Source organism: Vulpes vulpes, unplaced genomic scaffold (genome assembly GCF_048418805.1).
Source record: "Vulpes vulpes isolate BD-2025 unplaced genomic scaffold, VulVul3 Bu000000700, whole genome shotgun sequence".
Taxonomy (NCBI): domain Eukaryota; kingdom Metazoa; phylum Chordata; class Mammalia; order Carnivora; family Canidae; genus Vulpes; species Vulpes vulpes.
In genome coordinates, this window is record NW_027325673.1 from 662,231 (window position 1) to 678,793 (window position 16,563).

Sequence of the window (16,563 nt, forward strand, 5' to 3'; positions counted from 1 at the left end):
AGGCACTGGTTTCCATGGTGAGGTCAAATCCCTCTGTCCCTCTGCTGCTGCTCTTCCTTGCCCTATCTTTTTTAATCTGTAACCCAATTCTCTCCCTGGCTTCCTGAATTGGAGATACTCCATTCTCAAGATCCCTTTCTGAAGGACATAGGAAGCTTCCAGAAGAAAATAAGGCTCTTCAAAGGGGCAAAGCTCTGGCAGGCCCCTTATTTAGTCTCCGGATCCCCTGAGAGGCTCGCATTCCAGCAGCCCTGCCTGTCATCCCCTTAGGATGAGCAAGTAGCAGCAGTAAGGGCAGGAGAGCTGTTAGGGAGACAGCCAGAGAGCTTGGAGGACCAGTTTCCTAAGAAAACAGCCCTTGCTTTTGTGCCCTGCCCTGTATTGTTGCTCAACATTAGAAACATGACAAATATAAGGCAATTAAGTGGAATATAGGTAAGACTATGTAGAATTAAGTGTTGGAAGGAGGTAAGCTTAAAAAGGAGGATTAAGTTAGAATGCTGCTGTAGTGAACAGGGAGAAAGAGATGAAGACTAATTCAAACCAATCTTTCACCTGTTGCTTAAATCCAAACTCTAGAGGATTAGAATCCAGACTCGGATTAGATTTAGGTGCATGGCTAGGTAGAGAGACGAATCCAGCAGAGTGGTTCCGACCTGGCCATCTAGGTGCAGAATGCTATCAGAAAGGGAAGATAGGTTTGGAGAGAATGCACACAAGATCCATTTTGTGATGGGAGAGATCATGAAACAGGTAGATGAATATACCTGGGTCTGAAGCTCTGTTCAGGCTGGTCATTTGCAAGGTGGAAAAGAGATCTAGAGGTATTAGGTCACCGGGGCTTTCGTTTGTCATCCTGGAGAGAATTCTCAGGATAAACAGTTTAGAGTCCCATGGAACAGAACTGTTAAGGAGAACATGGTAGAAAAAGGAGCCAGCAAAGGAGATGAAGCAGCAGCACAGAGGGTGAGGGTACAGATCAGGGGAGTGTATCTAAAGGAGAGCAGAACCCGGGCAAGGAAGAAGCAGGAGGATCAGACTCAAACTTGAAGTACAGGAAAACAAGTGGCACCTCAGCCCTTCGTGGAGAAGTCCACGATGACCTGGTAGGAACTTGGATATTCCACAACCCACAGAAGGTTCTCCTTGAAGTCCTGTGGTGCTCTGGCCTCCGGATTTAAGAGGAGTCAAAAGACTCACCTAGAGCCATGAGGAACAGAAGTTCCAACCCAGGGGTTGTCAAGAAAACTGACAAGAACATTAAGGTGAAAGACCAGGAGAGTCTATATTCTAAAAACATCCAGAAGCATTGGTGAGGGGATAGCCCCCGAAAGACTTTTCTGGAATGCTGTATTCGACATAGAATTCAATGTGCCTTCTAGTTTTAAAAAGCAAGCCTGCCTGGGCTCTGTCCTACAGGTGATGGATATTAAGAGACCTGGCTGGGGCTGCATGAAAATTCAGCCATGCACCCAACCAACCTCAGCAAAGAAACTCAATGTGGGCTTGACCCACAGTGCTAAGCCTGGAGCCAACACACCGAATTACACCATTGTTATAGTCCCAAGCCAAGGATTCCTCCCCAGTACCTGGTCTTGAATTAGGTTTCTTAGCAGTCAAGAAACCAATTGTTTCCAATAATACTCCCAGCGGAGCCCTGAGAACAGGTGTGGAGTCTCATCTAGGTCTTCCGGCTTTCTGAACCACCACTAGACTGGGCCCCAACTAGCTATTCACTGTGGCTCCCTGTCAGTTATACTGGAAGCTGGACCACCTCACTCCACAGCCCAACCCTGGAGTCCTGTGACATTTCCCCCCCCCACCCCTTACATGATTGGGAAGGAAGTCATGGCATGCTAGGTAAAGATGCCCAGCCTAACTTCCTACAGAGGATCTCAAAATGTACAGTTCCACTTCTCTAGGGCCCAATAAAGTCTGAAAGCCTTTCTCCATGTTCCTGGGAAGTCACACCTCTTAAGGTCTGCTCTCTTCCTCCTGAGAGGGGAGGAATTTGAACTGAGAGGGTTTTGAGGTAGGAGGAGACATCCTCAAGCTTTGCCTTCCTGCCCCTCAAGCTTTGTTGGGAACTGGGGAGATGACAAGGGGTGAAGTGAAGTGCCAATGATGCAGTAGGAAGCAAGATCTATCCTTTGGCTGGGCACTCCGTGCTTCCAGACTGGTCCATATTCTGGTAGCTCATGGAGCACTGAGCACTGGGAACATCTTAATATATTCAGGTTCTGTTTTTATTAGTAGCATTGTATACTGGAAATAGGAGTTATAGCCTATAATATACAGTTGCATCAGAAACTTCAGACACATTAAGAAAACATTGATTTTGAGTAAATGAGAGATCACTTAGTCTTTTGTTACAAAGGATAAGCTCCTCTCCTACATCTCCATCAGCACAAAGGAACCCATCAGAAACTGAAAGCAGGTGGGATGGTTTGAAGAAAAACCATTAGTCACAAAAGACTGAATCATTTTCTTCAACTCCTATCAAACATGGTTAGTGTCAAATCCAGGGCCTCTAGAAGAGCGGGCCAGGCTCACAAAGGGTCAGAAACATCCTGGGGTCCCCTTCTTACTGGTTATGTAAGGCAGAAAAGGGAGAGGGGGGCCTCACAGCACAACTGGGTCAAGCCTGTACCTCAGGAGCCTAAGTGTCCAGTTTCAAATGTGTGGGGGGGAACCTTTCCCCTCCAGACAGGTTGCCCCTCTACTTCACCCTCACAGCAGTGGTCAGATTCAAGGTACTTCAAGCAATCCCAGAGCTCTAGTGCTGGTGAGGACTGCAGAGGAGCATCAGTTAAGGATACTGCCCCTGTGCAGGGAGCAGCTCTCAGAAGAGCCCCATCAGGTTTCATCCTTGGCAGCATTTTTCCATTACTTCAAGACCTAGAAGCATTTGTTCCACCAGATGGTTTACTTCATTTGAGATAGGGCCCTTTGCACCATTTGATTTGGAGGGGGATATGGTCTATAAGTTCAAGCAGCAGTTAGAGGCTGTGGCCAAGACGCACTGGTAGAGAAGTCAGTTTGGGAAGCTATCAGAACCATTCCCAGGATAGTCCTTCTCATCCTGGAACCAGTACTCCTGGGCTTTTAATTCTTCATGCACATGAACTTGCCCCTATCCATGGCAGCTTTAGTCACCAGTGTGGCCTGGTAGCCTTTCCCTCATGACCTCCTTACTATCAACCAGGTTAGTATTGCTATATCCTATGAAGGAATCTCTCGCCCAGGCTTAGTTGGAAGTAGAGGAGCTACTTCTAGCCTCCTAGAACCATCTTGTGATTACAAGACCAAGGACTTTCAGAGCTGATGACACCATCAGGCCCCTCTCCTACTGTTCCCAAATCAGATGCCCATCAACATAACAATTGGATCCGTCCAAATCAGAATCCACTGGGGACATCGTGTAAAAAAAAAAAAAAAAAAAAAAAAAAAAAAAAAAAAAAACCAGCCTGGGAACACAACACCCTTTGGGATCTAAGATAATTTCCTTTGGCCTGCAGTACAAAGGTCTTTCATTCAAAGCTCTAAAAACTTGTGCTTTCCCATCCCTCGATGTTACTTGGCAATGGGAAGATGTGTCACTATTTTTATAAAAAAAATCAAATCAAGGGTCAAGGACAGACAAGGACATTTTGTCCTTGAAGGATACCCAAAGTTGGCCAAGGTCATACTCACTTGGATATATTTGCAGAGTAGGTCTGCAGCTGAGCAAGGAGCTAGCTGTGAACCTTTGGGATTTTTGTCACAGGACATGGGGGAAAAGTACCTCTTGCTTAAGAGCCACCAAACACAGATTGGAGCATGTGGTGGGGGCAGAGGTGAGGGTATATGTGGCAAGACCTCGGGTTCAGGCTAACAGAGGCCAAACAAGGAGTTCTGGTGACAACATGGTGACATGTCAGAGACCCTGATACCAGGAGAGACGGTGGGATTCAGGACCACCAATGATAGAGCTCTACCACTTTCTAGCAGTCTTCAGGTTCTCCAGTCCAAGAAGCTGTGCCATGGCCTTTCTGGAATCCATTTATAACTCAGCCCTAGGACACTGGACACAGTTAACAAAAGTTAGAAGGGACCACGGCCTGGCAGAATGGTTCCTTAGAAAAAGGGTCACTATCTTATGCACAATATTGAGATATTGTGAGCTACCTTGGGGGGTTGGCTCTAAGGTTTCCTCTCTGGTGGAAGATGCTGAGGAGACAATCCTGGAATCTAGTGGCTGAAGCTTATGCTAGGCCTTTCAGGGGGTGCTGGTCTGATAGAGCATTGGAACAGCTTCCTGAAGACATAGCTATAGCACTAGCTCAGAGGCAACCCTCTGCAAGGACAGGTATCCTCCTGGATGCATGCAAACAGAGGTCTCTAAGGGGCTAGGTCCCTAGGGGAAGGGACACATGGGTATAGAAACCAAGAGGTTGAAATAGCAGAGCACCTCCCCCCTTTGCCATAACTGACTCGCTGGGGACTTCGTGCTTCCTGTCCCTGCAACTCTTGCTTCTTCTATAATAGATTCTGTTCAAGAATAGCACACTCTTGCCATAGGATCCTGTTGACCTTCCAATCTTAACTGTTACTGGGGATCTTGGGTTCCTTGTGTCCGAAACCAGCAGACAAAAAGGGCCACTATTCTGGTAGGAGCATTGGCCCTGATCATCAAAATGCAATAGGGCTTCTTTGATATCAGGCAGCAGGAGGGGATCTAGGGCATGGAGTAGTCCTCTTGGACATGTTGTCCCACTTGAGTGAAAGAATGACTAGTACAGCAACACCAGCCTGAGAAGGGAGGAGTATCAGGCACTCAGACCCCTCAGGAATGAGAGTTTGAGTCATATCATCAAGTTAGTCACTGAGACCAGGGAAGGTGTGGGTTGGTAAAGAGAATTTAGGATGGATAGTGGAGGAGTAAAAGTGAGTGCCAGTAGCCCCCGGAGACTGCCTGCAGTGATGGGCACTAGTTCTTTCTTCCAGTCTCCCACTTCTAAGTTTGCCCACTAGGGACTGGGAAGCTGTTCCTCTACACATGTGAGGTGGACTTCAGTAGGACAGGTGAGGGCTAGGGCAGCTATGAAGTATAGGCCTTGCATCCTTAAGGTTTACCTTAAAGGGGAATACTTGTCTGACAGGCTCCAGTGGTCAGTGATTTCAGGAGTCATCCCACCATTTGATTGGACGGTGTATTCTTCATAGGCAGCCCTTGCCAGTGATTTTGCAGCTCTACCCCACACTGGACCTCCAGTGGCCGTGCCCTGGAAGTCCCCCATTTGGTTGAAGTGGCCAGATCTGTACTGTGACTGGGCCCTGCTAGGGGGAGGAAGTGGAGGAGGAAATGAAGTGATGGGAGGCCATACACTCCTCTGGCTATCTGGTCAGGAACTACAAGCTGACCTAGGTGATGCTTAGCAGGTCTGTTCACTGGGACCAGAAGTGTTACAAAGATTATACTTTTAGTCCATTGAACAGAGACCTGTTCCGCCTGTGTCTCTGCCTTTCTCTCGTGAATAGAAATATTAAAAAATATTTTATTCATGAGAGAGATACAGGCAGAGGGAGAAGTAGGCTCCATGTAGGGAACCTGATGCGGGACTCGATCCTGGGTCTCCAGGATTCCACCTCGGGCCAAAGGTGGCACTAAATGGCCGAGCCACAGGGGCTGCCCAAATAAAATCTTAAAAAAAAAAAAAAGGAAAAAAGGAGAACCCAAATACTACACCACATGTCATAGGGTTTCAACTAGCTGTGAAAGTAGGTCAACCTTCAACTGGCCAGCTTGGGGGTGGGGGGGTGGGAGGAACTTAACAGGCCAGCTTGGCACTTGAGGGCCAAAAAAAATTCTGAAGTGTGTACAAGATTATCACCAACACACTCTGTATCCTTAGAATAAGCTGTTCCATTAAAGTAGAAGTGTTCACACTGGGAATTGCCCATGAAACAGCTTTCTTTTCGAAAGGGAGTTAACCCTGCTTCCTAAAGTGAGCAACTGATGTGCTGGCAGTACACTCACAGACATGGGTCTAGCTTTGGAAGACTTGACACTCCCTGGCATGGGATTCTGGAGAACTTAGGGGGTGGTCATGAAAGATGCCATGTGGAGACTTGAACTGCAAGGAGAGATGCCCCAGTCAGAGGTAGTGGGAGTGAGACAGGGCCCTGGATCCAAAGAGGAATGTGGGATTTCAAGACCTAGAACAAAACAGAGGAAGGTAGAGATTTTTCCATATACCTCCTGCCCCACAGGTGCATAGGTACCTCCATTATCAGCATCCTCCAATAGGGCTGTAATATCCACATCCAATAAAGTTGTAATATCTTATTTACAATATTGTAATATCTGGGGATGTTTTAGGTTCATTAAGAGTTCATAGTTTACTTCAGGGGTCTACTCTTGGTGGAATAGCATTTTTAGGGTAGTGAAGACCCTCTATGACCTAAGTACATGCTGTTGTGTATTTGACACATAGGATGTACAATGTCAAGTCTCCATTTTAATTTCCTTCAAGAAGCCTCCTGCCAACATCCTAGTATTAACTTCCACTGGTCCTTTTCTCTCTGAAGGGCTTGGACCCTGAGAATCACTTGTTCCCAATGATCTTGATATATGGATTATTTTAGGACAAGGAGATCTGGCAATGCAAGTGTCGGGAAATTCCACCCTCCACTAGAGGCAGGGGAGTTCTTGAACACCTGCTCCCACGAAGTGTCTAATGATCAGAGGGGACATTCCTCTCCCATTGTAAGGGCTACCCATATTGAGGCATGTGCTATTTTCTTTGGGCTCATGTTTAATACCAGTAAAAATTCAGGTAAGAAAGGATTTAGGAGGTTTTCCTTGGACTACGGTCCTGAGAAAGAACAAGTCTACTTACAAGTCTACTTACTGGTAGCTTCCATAATTGATTCCTATTATGGCTGTGCCTGTGATCAGATGCACAGATGCCACAGGAAAACAGCTTTTCAAGTTCTGGGATGTCTGAGAAAAGCAACTCTAAGTCTGGTAAGCTGACCTATTTGACTTTTGCTTTGAGTATACAATCCTTCAAAATTCCAATCTACTTCATTTCCAAGGCCACTGAATCATCTTTCAGCGCAAGCACCTCTGAGCCTCTCCAAGAAATATTGGCCTACATCCTACTAAATACTGTGTTAAGACTCCATTTGTGAGCAGGTTGGCATGTTTTCTGTGATCAGGCGGGGGATAGACCCCTTGCTGTGAGGGGAGTTAGAGCCTCCAGGTTTTTTTTTTTTTAATATTTATTAATGAGAGAGAGATACAGAGGGAAAGGGAGAAGCAGGCTCCATGCAGGGAGCCTGAGGTGGGACTCGATTCCAGGTCTCCATGATCAGGCCCTGGGCTGAAGGCATCGCTAAACCGCTGAGCCACCCGGGCTGCCCTGAGCTTCCAGATTTCTTAGAGTGGATCAATGCCCTTCCAAGGAAGAAAGGAGCATTTCTGGAGAACTTGCGGACGGTCAGGAATTGGAGTCACGTTGGCCATTGTCTGAAACCTATCAAGCAGAGGGCAGAGTGACACCTCTTTGGTCTGAGTTTTGGGGGAACAGCTCTTCCTAGGCCCTGGTAGGCCCCTTCTTCCTGAGCTCAGGAAAGGGAGGAAAGGGCTAGCAATATGATGCATAGCCAGTGTCACTGCATTTGGTCCCAGGACCTTGTCTTCTCCCATCTCCAAAGATTCCCCTGACCCTCAGTCACCACCTTTGCTACCCTCACTGGTTTAGGGGAGAATTAATCCTCATTCCTGAGGAGGAGTCCCCAGTAGACTTCTTCTTCTCAGGTTGGGTTGCAAAACTTGTCCATTCATAGTCACACCTGGGAAAGGGAATACAGTTGTCCAAGTAGATCACTGGGCTACCATACTTTGCCCATTGCCCTCCTCGTATACTGGCAGCTCCACACCTTCACCTGATCAGCCAGAGTCAGCCACCCCTGCTGCAGTCATGACTTTTCCTGCCTGTGGGTCCTGGATACCAGGAATCCAAGTTGTCTGGGCTGCAGTCATATCCTAGGATTCAATGGGACCCTTGCTGTGTCCCCTGGCAAGAATGAGCCCTCCCTCCTATCCTTTCCCCCAAGCTCTTCTCTTGGAACTAGGCCTCTAACCCTGCAGAGCCAAGTTTGAGATAGTAAACACAAAGTCCCCCATGGGTCAGTGGCAATGGTAGTATTATCACCACACCTACTTCTACACTTTGGTTTCTAGACCCATGTTCTCTTTATTGGGATAGACCACCACAGAAGAGTTCTGTTCAGGGTTCTCAATCCTCAAGGATGGCACCCATCCTCACAGATCATTGCTAAACTATTGCTTCAACTGCTTAAACAGCAGGCTAATGTTTTGCTTCATTAGGACCATTCTCTGTGGGGCTATATGCACATGGCATACCTTTAGGTAGGATCTTGGGAACCCACAATCTGATTTTCTCTGGACGGTGTGCTATGAGTGCCACTGTGCACCTTTTTCCTCATCGAGCTCTCTACCAGCCCTGAGGTTTGCTGGATTATGCAGCTCAAGTTTCATGTCAAGGCCATTTGCTCCACAGCCTGGACGTGTTGTAGAGCCCTTTTCAGCTCTCAACCGCAAACAAAGCTGACAGCTTCTTCCAGGTCATTGAGTATGTGGGTTAGAACAGTACATGCCTAGATCTAGAGTATAGCCTCTAGAACCCTCATGGCACCTGTCAGGCACTGGGATTCTTTGCAGTTGTAGATGCAAGATGCCACAATTTCTTTTCCTACAAAGGGATGCCCCAGTGTACCTTAAGCTCTTGAATTCTACAAGATTTTGGGAACTTATTTCCAGAAGAATTGGAGTTTGTCTCCTACCCTCTGAGATACATGTGTTTTACCAAGGCCTCCTATATACTAGCCTCTTCTTACTCCGCATGGTCAACATGACACTGAACTGGCTGGGCATCCTGAAGGGAAAAAAAAAACAATTATGTTGACAGTCCTTCTGTAGTATGGACAGAACAAGTTTAGACAGTCTTGGAAAACTGAATGCATATGGTGATCAGGCTCAGGAGTTAGGCTTGAGTATTATGTCCCTTACCCTTTAATCTTTTGATCCTAATATTCAGCCAAACGTGCTGCTTAATATCGGACATGTTCTCAATCATTTCTACAGTTCTTTGAAAGTCATGGTTCCTTGACTACAATAGTCAACTGCTCTGACCACTTTGCTTGGGTCACTATAAGGGTGTGGAATAATCCCCATTGCTAATTAGGGAGCCAAATTCCATGAACACTTCCCCTGCCTTTAACCTAGTCCTGTAGGAAGTGAACTTAGGGTTGCCATGTCCCACTCACTAGTGGGTCCCCAATAGCCTTCACAAGTGCAGGATCTCCCATTCAATTTCTGGACTCCTGTAATAGATTCTCCCCAGCATGCCCACTTCACTGGGCCCCATCGCCCCTTTCTGTGCTGCCAAGGTAACTCCAGTATTTCATTTAGAACCTCTAGGAAATTTGTGGAGTAAGGTTCTGCCTGGTGAGTTTCTACTGTCCTGGAGGTCTTAGAGTATATTCCAAGAAAGGGACTCCACGTTGACAAGCTCCTTCATTCCATCTTAATTTAAGCCCCTTTAGATCAAGCAGCTTCACTATCCGGTCCTATGTGAACTATCCTGGCTCCTAGAGCCACATGTTTAGACGGCTAGCTGTTTTTGGTAGAGACCAGTTCTGGTTCCCCTGCTTTATCTTCTCCTGGACCATACCATAGAAACCTGATAACTCTTATGAGAAGAGTGGCCCAGTTTCTCGGCTGTGAAGGCACCACCAAGGAAGCCAAGATGGTCCCACCCAAGGAATCTGGGACAGGTGAGATTCAGTACTATGCTCCAGGAAAGCCTGCTGCAACTTCTACAGGAGATGCTGCCTTTGAGCTCAGCTGCACATCAAGGCCAGAGGATTCCCAGGAGTAGGAATTAAGGATCCTGGGGCCTGCTCCACCACGGAGAATTCGAACTCCTGGGAGGAGCCCAGTTTTTATGATGTTTGGTGCTTCATAACCATGTGGCGGGCTTCCTTGCCAGGATGAGGCACTTGGGTTTTGGTAACCATAGGTAGAGGTGCTTCATGTGGACATAGAGCCTCAGGAATGGTGTTCCTGCAGCCAGACTGGCCATTCACATGTTCCTTCTCCCTCCCTGTCCCAGGGGCTAACACTGCCTAATCAGTGCAAGATTTAGGCTCAGTCTAATCCTGGCTGTGTCAGGAGCCTCTTAGACCCTAGCCTGAGAGCAAGAGCCAGGCTTTGGGGGGGGGAGGGTAGTTGAATATTTAGCCCCTGAATATTTCATTGAACCAGAGAATGCCTAGATCTTCTGTTTCTCAGCCTCAAGCCCTAGCAGGACTATGGAGGATGTACAGGCATTTCAGAAGCCCTAGAAATATCACCATTTATTTAGGAATGAACATGAATTATGGAGATGAACACTCAGGTCTCCTACTGGCTCTGAGGTTTTCTCATATTGGAGACTTCTTGGAGGTTTCTCCAAGCTGTGAGGAAACCAGGACCCCCAGGTTCATCCAGAACCACACATGAAGGGTCTATTTTTATATGTGAACTGATTTCTTTCAACACTAGTCAGAACTCAGGCAAAAAGCCTCCAAGATACAGGAGACCCAGTTAACGTTAGAAAGATAGGAGCATCATGGTAGACCACCACCTCAGCCATGCTGGTGGAGCCCTTATTTTGGGCCCTGTACCCAAGGGCCTGCCTGGCCGCATACCCCCACTAGCCCACTCACCCCTGATTTTTTACTTCCGGTCTCTTTAGCATTCTCCAGCATTTCTCTTTCGGCAATCTGGACTTTCAGTTCACCGTTTCACAATACCAAATTCTACCGGGACATATACGAGTCAGTTATTTTGTTTAGCACTATACCAAGTTTTCCTTTTTGCTACAAATTAGCAGCATAATCACATCTGAGAGGTTTACAGAAAAAAAAAAAAGCCAGAACATAGAATTATAGGAACTTTCTGCATCCTGGGCATAATGAGCCTATGATAGTTCTGTTTCATGATGTTATACTAAATTTGGAATTTTGAGTTTCTGAAGAGTATTATGATCAGTTGAGAGGCTCTGAGAAAACACTTTAGAAGTTTGGGGGGAAAAAATGATCTGTTCCCAAGACAAAGTTATACTTAAGTCCAGATCAACTAAGTGAATCCTACAGATGGATTTTCAGTTGGAGTGGTTAGTCTTAATTTAGGTTTAATTTGAGACTTAACCTACAATGTCCATGTGAGTAAGGTGCTGTTTGGGAGTAACTGCCTATAGGTCTGAGAGTTGAGACACAAGGTCTTAAAGTACTTACCAAATGGCTCTTTTATCTAGAAGTTCCTATGATGATTGAGGATTAGGGTTTTCTTGTACACAAATGAATTCCCTGTTTTCAGTAGGATAGCAAAGTATGGCTTAATACAATCAGTTGGAAAAGAACTATGGGATGGCCCGTGAGATCTTGTTTTTCTGTAAGTGAATAAACGCTAATGTGTGAGGAGTTAAGCTATCAGCTTTTGACTTTCAGGCTTCCAGGTACGTTTTTACCTACTCCCCTACCCCACATTAGGAAAAAACTTAAGCGTATTGAAAAGTTGAAGTTTTATAGTGCTGCACCACTTAGTCACTACAGTTACCATTTTGGTATTTGCTTTGTTTTTGATGTATTTGTTACAGGCGTCAGCTGCGTTTGCCCTAAGTACATAGAGTAGTTAATATGCATGTTCTAGTTCGATATTGGTTTACAGCTTCTTCCCTTTGAAAGAAAAGGCACTTAAGATCTGTGCATCTCATCACAAGGGTGCCATTTAAGCCATGTTGGAAGTGCCTGTGCCAATAACCCAAATCCTGATCACAAAGTCCTCACTACCCCAGAGATCTCCCTTCAAGTCTGCTCTCTTCCCTTTTCTGTCCTGTGTACAGCTCAGGACATTGAAGACCAAGAGTAGAATTTACATTCTTTCTGGATCATTTATTATTTCATACAACCTCTCGCTTTCATTTTGACTAAATCTATTGGCAGAAGGGTCTTGACCTTCACCAATATTTCTATCCCTTTAACCTTGTAAATTTAACAGGAGCTATTACTCCAAGGCCTGGCCATTCCTGAGGGTGTCTGGGTCTAACAGAGGACCTGCACCTCGGACCTTCCCTGGTCTCGGCCCATCATACTACTTCAGCATGTCCTAATGTATCTTACTAGTTCAGCTAAGTCCTCTTGTACAAATTTAATCTTGAGACCATAAACTGAGACAACACAAAATAAAGCTGGGTATTTGGGTTGGCTGGTTTTGGAGAAAGATGGAGTAGGTATCGCCAGTCATCCTGGATTTTCTCAAGCTAAAAACTCCTAAGAATCTGTTCCCTAGCCAGTACAGACTGGTCAGCTCCATGAACTCAAGTATCACCATGGATATAGAGGTCCTTTTACATAGCCTCATTTGCTACAGGTGAGCAGCAAGACCCTAAGTCATTTCAGCTACCAGCTCTTGCAGAATTTGCTTCATTTGAGCCACTTTCCCCCCACAATCCTCCCTTTAGTATTCAACAGTCAGTGGCCAAACAGATGCGAGTGTAGAATACCTGCATGCTTTGACCTAAGGCATTTTTGGGCTTGGATCCAAGTTCGATGGCTCTTTTGCCCTCGTCTTAGGCTTAATACCCATCCATCCTGTCCGACTATTTCTCAATATCTTCTGGAAAAATTGAAACAGGAGAGAACTACAAGATTCAGGGGGAAAATCATGCTGCTTACTGATACTCGGTCATTGGAAGTTTATCTGCATGTAGGCAACAGAGATCTTAGTGCCCTCATTCCATCGTTGTGGGGTGACAAGTTTGCCGGTATTCAATAGAACTGCTAGGAAGACCAGCACTATAAGTCTTCTTTCCATCCCTGTCCCCCTTGTTGGCCTCTTGGTCAACGGAAGAAATAAGACCATCCAGATCTTAACTATTGTAGCAATTCCAATTAGAGAGCTTTCCTGGGAATGTAGCCTGTAGTTAGACTGAAGTCACTCCTACTCCTTAATTGCCAAAGATGTAGAATCATCTGACTTAACAGATGTACAGTTGAATCCTAACCAGAATCTTTAAAGCATCATCCAACTCTAATACAAAGTTATTGGAAACAGAGCTTGTTAGTTCTTAGAGACCTAGTAGCCAGGGACCTAGGTTACTAAGTGCTATTCATGTTGAATACTGGTCCAAAAATACAGCTGGGTCAGTTCTAGAAAGCCAGGTGGTTTTTGTTTTTGACCTATTGACTTGTTCTTGACCATATTCTAGTTCCAGCAAGAAGCATTTGTACTAGCTCCAATTCCTCTTTACCCAACTAAGAACTAAGTATAATTGCTCAACTATAGCTAGTGAATTTATATTTTTGGGCCTCTAGACAAGAGCAGGTGTCACAAGTAGCTTTTTTTTTTTTGGAGGAGAGGAGTTACTGACCACCTTCCATTTGTATTATTCTTATCATGGGAATCCACGCTTGTGTATCATGCAGGAGGGAAGTATCGGTCTTAGAAGTTTTCCAGTAGCCCGTACTTGCCTTAATTTGGGGGCTTCTGGATATCCTTAGGGAAGGACAGTCTACTGGAGGGGAGAGCATTTTAAATATCTGGAAGTCTAACAATCAGCCCCAATAGAGGATTAGTAGGGAGCAGGGGGGCAGGCAGATTTAAGCCTGGTATCTGCATAGCAGTAGTACCCGATTTGGATACATCCTATTTTGAGAGTACAAGTATTGTTTATCACAGACTTAGCCTCAATCTTGACCTCTGCTTCCATGGTGAGGGAGACCAAGAACCAGGACTTGAACCAGGAGATATTATCATTGTTTTAGATCAGAAGGACCATGCTGTTTTTACTCGACGAGGAGAAGATCTTTTCATGTGTATGGATATACAGCTGGTTGAAGCCCTGTGTGGCTTTCAAAAGCCAATATCTACTCTTGACAACCGAACCATCGTCATCACCTCTCATCCAGGTCAGATTGTCAAGCATGGGGATATCAAGTGTGTGTTAAATGAAGGCATGCCAATTTATCATAGACCATATGAGAAGGGTCGCCTAATCATCGAATTTAAGGTAAACTTCCCCGAGAACGGCTTTCTCTCTCCTGATAAACTTTCTTTGCTGGAAAAACTCCTACCTGAGAGGAAGGAAGTAGAAGAGACTGATGAAATGGACCAGGTAGAACTTGTGGACTTTGATCCCAATCAGGAAAGACGGCACCATTACAATGGGGAAGCATATGAGGATGATGAACATCATCCTAGGGGTGGTGTTCAGTGTCAGACTTCTTAATGGGGCTGGTGAATAACACTGCTGCTGGCATTTTATATGCAGTAGTGGATGAGTGAAGGACTATAATCATAGCTCACTACTTGCTATTGTTTTTGTTTTAATATTCAACTATAGTAGTGTTTTAAAAGTTAAATGAAGAATAAACTCAAATATAAAAGCTCTGACTTTGCCCTGTATGTATGATGACTTCAGTGTGCAAGATTCTGAGTGGATTAGAGCATGTTGGAAAAAAAAATTCTTCCATTTCTGCAATGGTCTATTTGATTCCTTCGAACCTAGCCCACCACTAGCATATATTCCTGATGAACTGGCTTTGGCTGATAGGGTTGGAATGAAGTCAGCAGCAGTCCTGATTATTGCAAGAGGCTTAAAACTGGAGGTAGTATTAATGATAGGAGGGGAATTGGGGAATTGAAGTATTAGAGGAAATCTGTAGAAGGAAGTCTGCCTTCTGAAGTGTTTAGAGGTGGTACTAATTGGTCTGAAGCATAAGGGTAAAGACCATGGTTCTTCCAGAGTGGCTTAGGCCTAAAATAGAGACCCTGTGTTAAGAACTGTCTTGTTCCCTGGGGAAGATCAGAGGGCCTTGAATGGCCTTACAAGTTCCCCACTAGACTCTGCTCCTGTGGAGGAGGCCCCCCAGCTAGACAACCCTTCTTGTTAAGGGACTAGGCACAGCTTCTGCTTATCCCTAGGTGTCTGGTTTCCATTCCCTGCTAGCTTATAGAATTAGACAAAACTTAAGACATCTTCCATGGGAACCAGAGGACACCCACATCCTTGTCACTACAGAGCCAGCCTTTTACAACTCCTGGTTGTCCCTGTTCCATATGGCCCACATGGCATGTGTCCTCACCTAGGCTGTATGTAGGACAAGTTTCTGATATCTCATTATATCCCCGTACAGTGGTAATTGTTTACTTGCTCATCCATGGGTGAATAGGAGATTAAAACTGTTATATTCACAGCAGTAGTCATGGTCTGAGACAACATTCAGGATAGCTTTGTTTTTGCTTAAGTGTCAGAAGATGGGAATGGGGGCCAGAAGGATGAAGATAAGCAAACCAAAAGGTTTTTGTACTTTGATAATACTTAGCTGCCAACTATAGTTAGGAGTAAGGAGAGATTCTGGGAAGTATATATTAAAAAAACAAATTCAGGGGTCGGGCGGTTTGAACAAGACGAAGACGGAATCGAAGCCGGGCACAGGCAGTGGACGCGGTCCCGCCGAGAGCCGAAGATGGCAGTGAACGTATACTCAACGTCCGTCACCAGTGATAACCTAAGTCGACATGATATGCTGGCCTGCATCAATGAGTCTCTGCAGCTTAATCTGACAAAGATTGAATAGTTGTGCTCAGGGGCTGCCTATTGTCGGTTTATGGACATGCTATTCCCTGGCTCCATTGCCTTGAAGAAAGTGAAATTCCAGGCTACACTAGAGCATGAATACATCCAGAACTTCAAAATACTACAAGCAGGTTTTAAGAGAATGGGTGTTGACAAAATAATTCCTGTGGACAAATTATTAAAAGGAAAGTTTCAGGACAATTTTGAATTTGTTCAGTGGTTCAAGAAGTTTTTTGATGCAAACTATGATGGAAAAGACTATGACCCTGTAGCTGCCAGACAAGGTCAAGAAACTGCAGTGGCTCCCTCCCTTGTTGCTCCAGTTCTGAACAAACTGAAGAAACCTCTCAGCTCTAGCAGTGCAGCTCCACAGAGGCCCATTGCAACACACAGAACTAATGCAACCCCTAAGGCTGGCCCGGGTGTGGTGCGAAAGAATCCTGGTGTGGGCAACGGGGATGATGAAGCAGCTGAATTGATGCAGCAGGTCAATGTATTGAAACTTACCGTCGAAGACTTGGAGAAAGAGAGAGATTTCTACTTTGGAAAGCTAAGAAACATTGAATTGATTTGCCAGGAGAACGAAGGGGAAAACAACCCTGTATTGCAGAGGATCGTGGACATTCTCTATGCCACAGATGAAGGCTTTGTGATACCTGATGAAGGGGGCCCACAGGAGGAACAAGAAGAGTATTAACAGCCTGGACCAGCAAAGCAACATCCGAATTCTTCACTCCAAAACATGTGCTTAACTGTAAAATATCCCATTTTATTATTCTTAGAGGACTCACTGGTTTCTTTTCATGAGCAAACAGTACTTCTTCTTAAAGTGCACTTTGCAGAAGTTTCACCCCTTTTCCAATGAGTTTGA

The 16,563-nt window shown here is 45.4% G+C and overlaps 2 pseudogenes; both read left to right on the forward strand.

Annotated features, from left to right (window-relative positions):
• The first annotated feature begins 1,208 nt into the window (after positions 1-1,208).
• On the forward strand, positions 1,209-14,538 carry LOC140596494 (dnaJ homolog subfamily A member 1 pseudogene; annotated as a pseudogene).
• Positions 14,539-15,527: 989 nt separating this feature from the next.
• Positions 15,528-16,563, forward strand: LOC140596500 (microtubule-associated protein RP/EB family member 1 pseudogene; annotated as a pseudogene).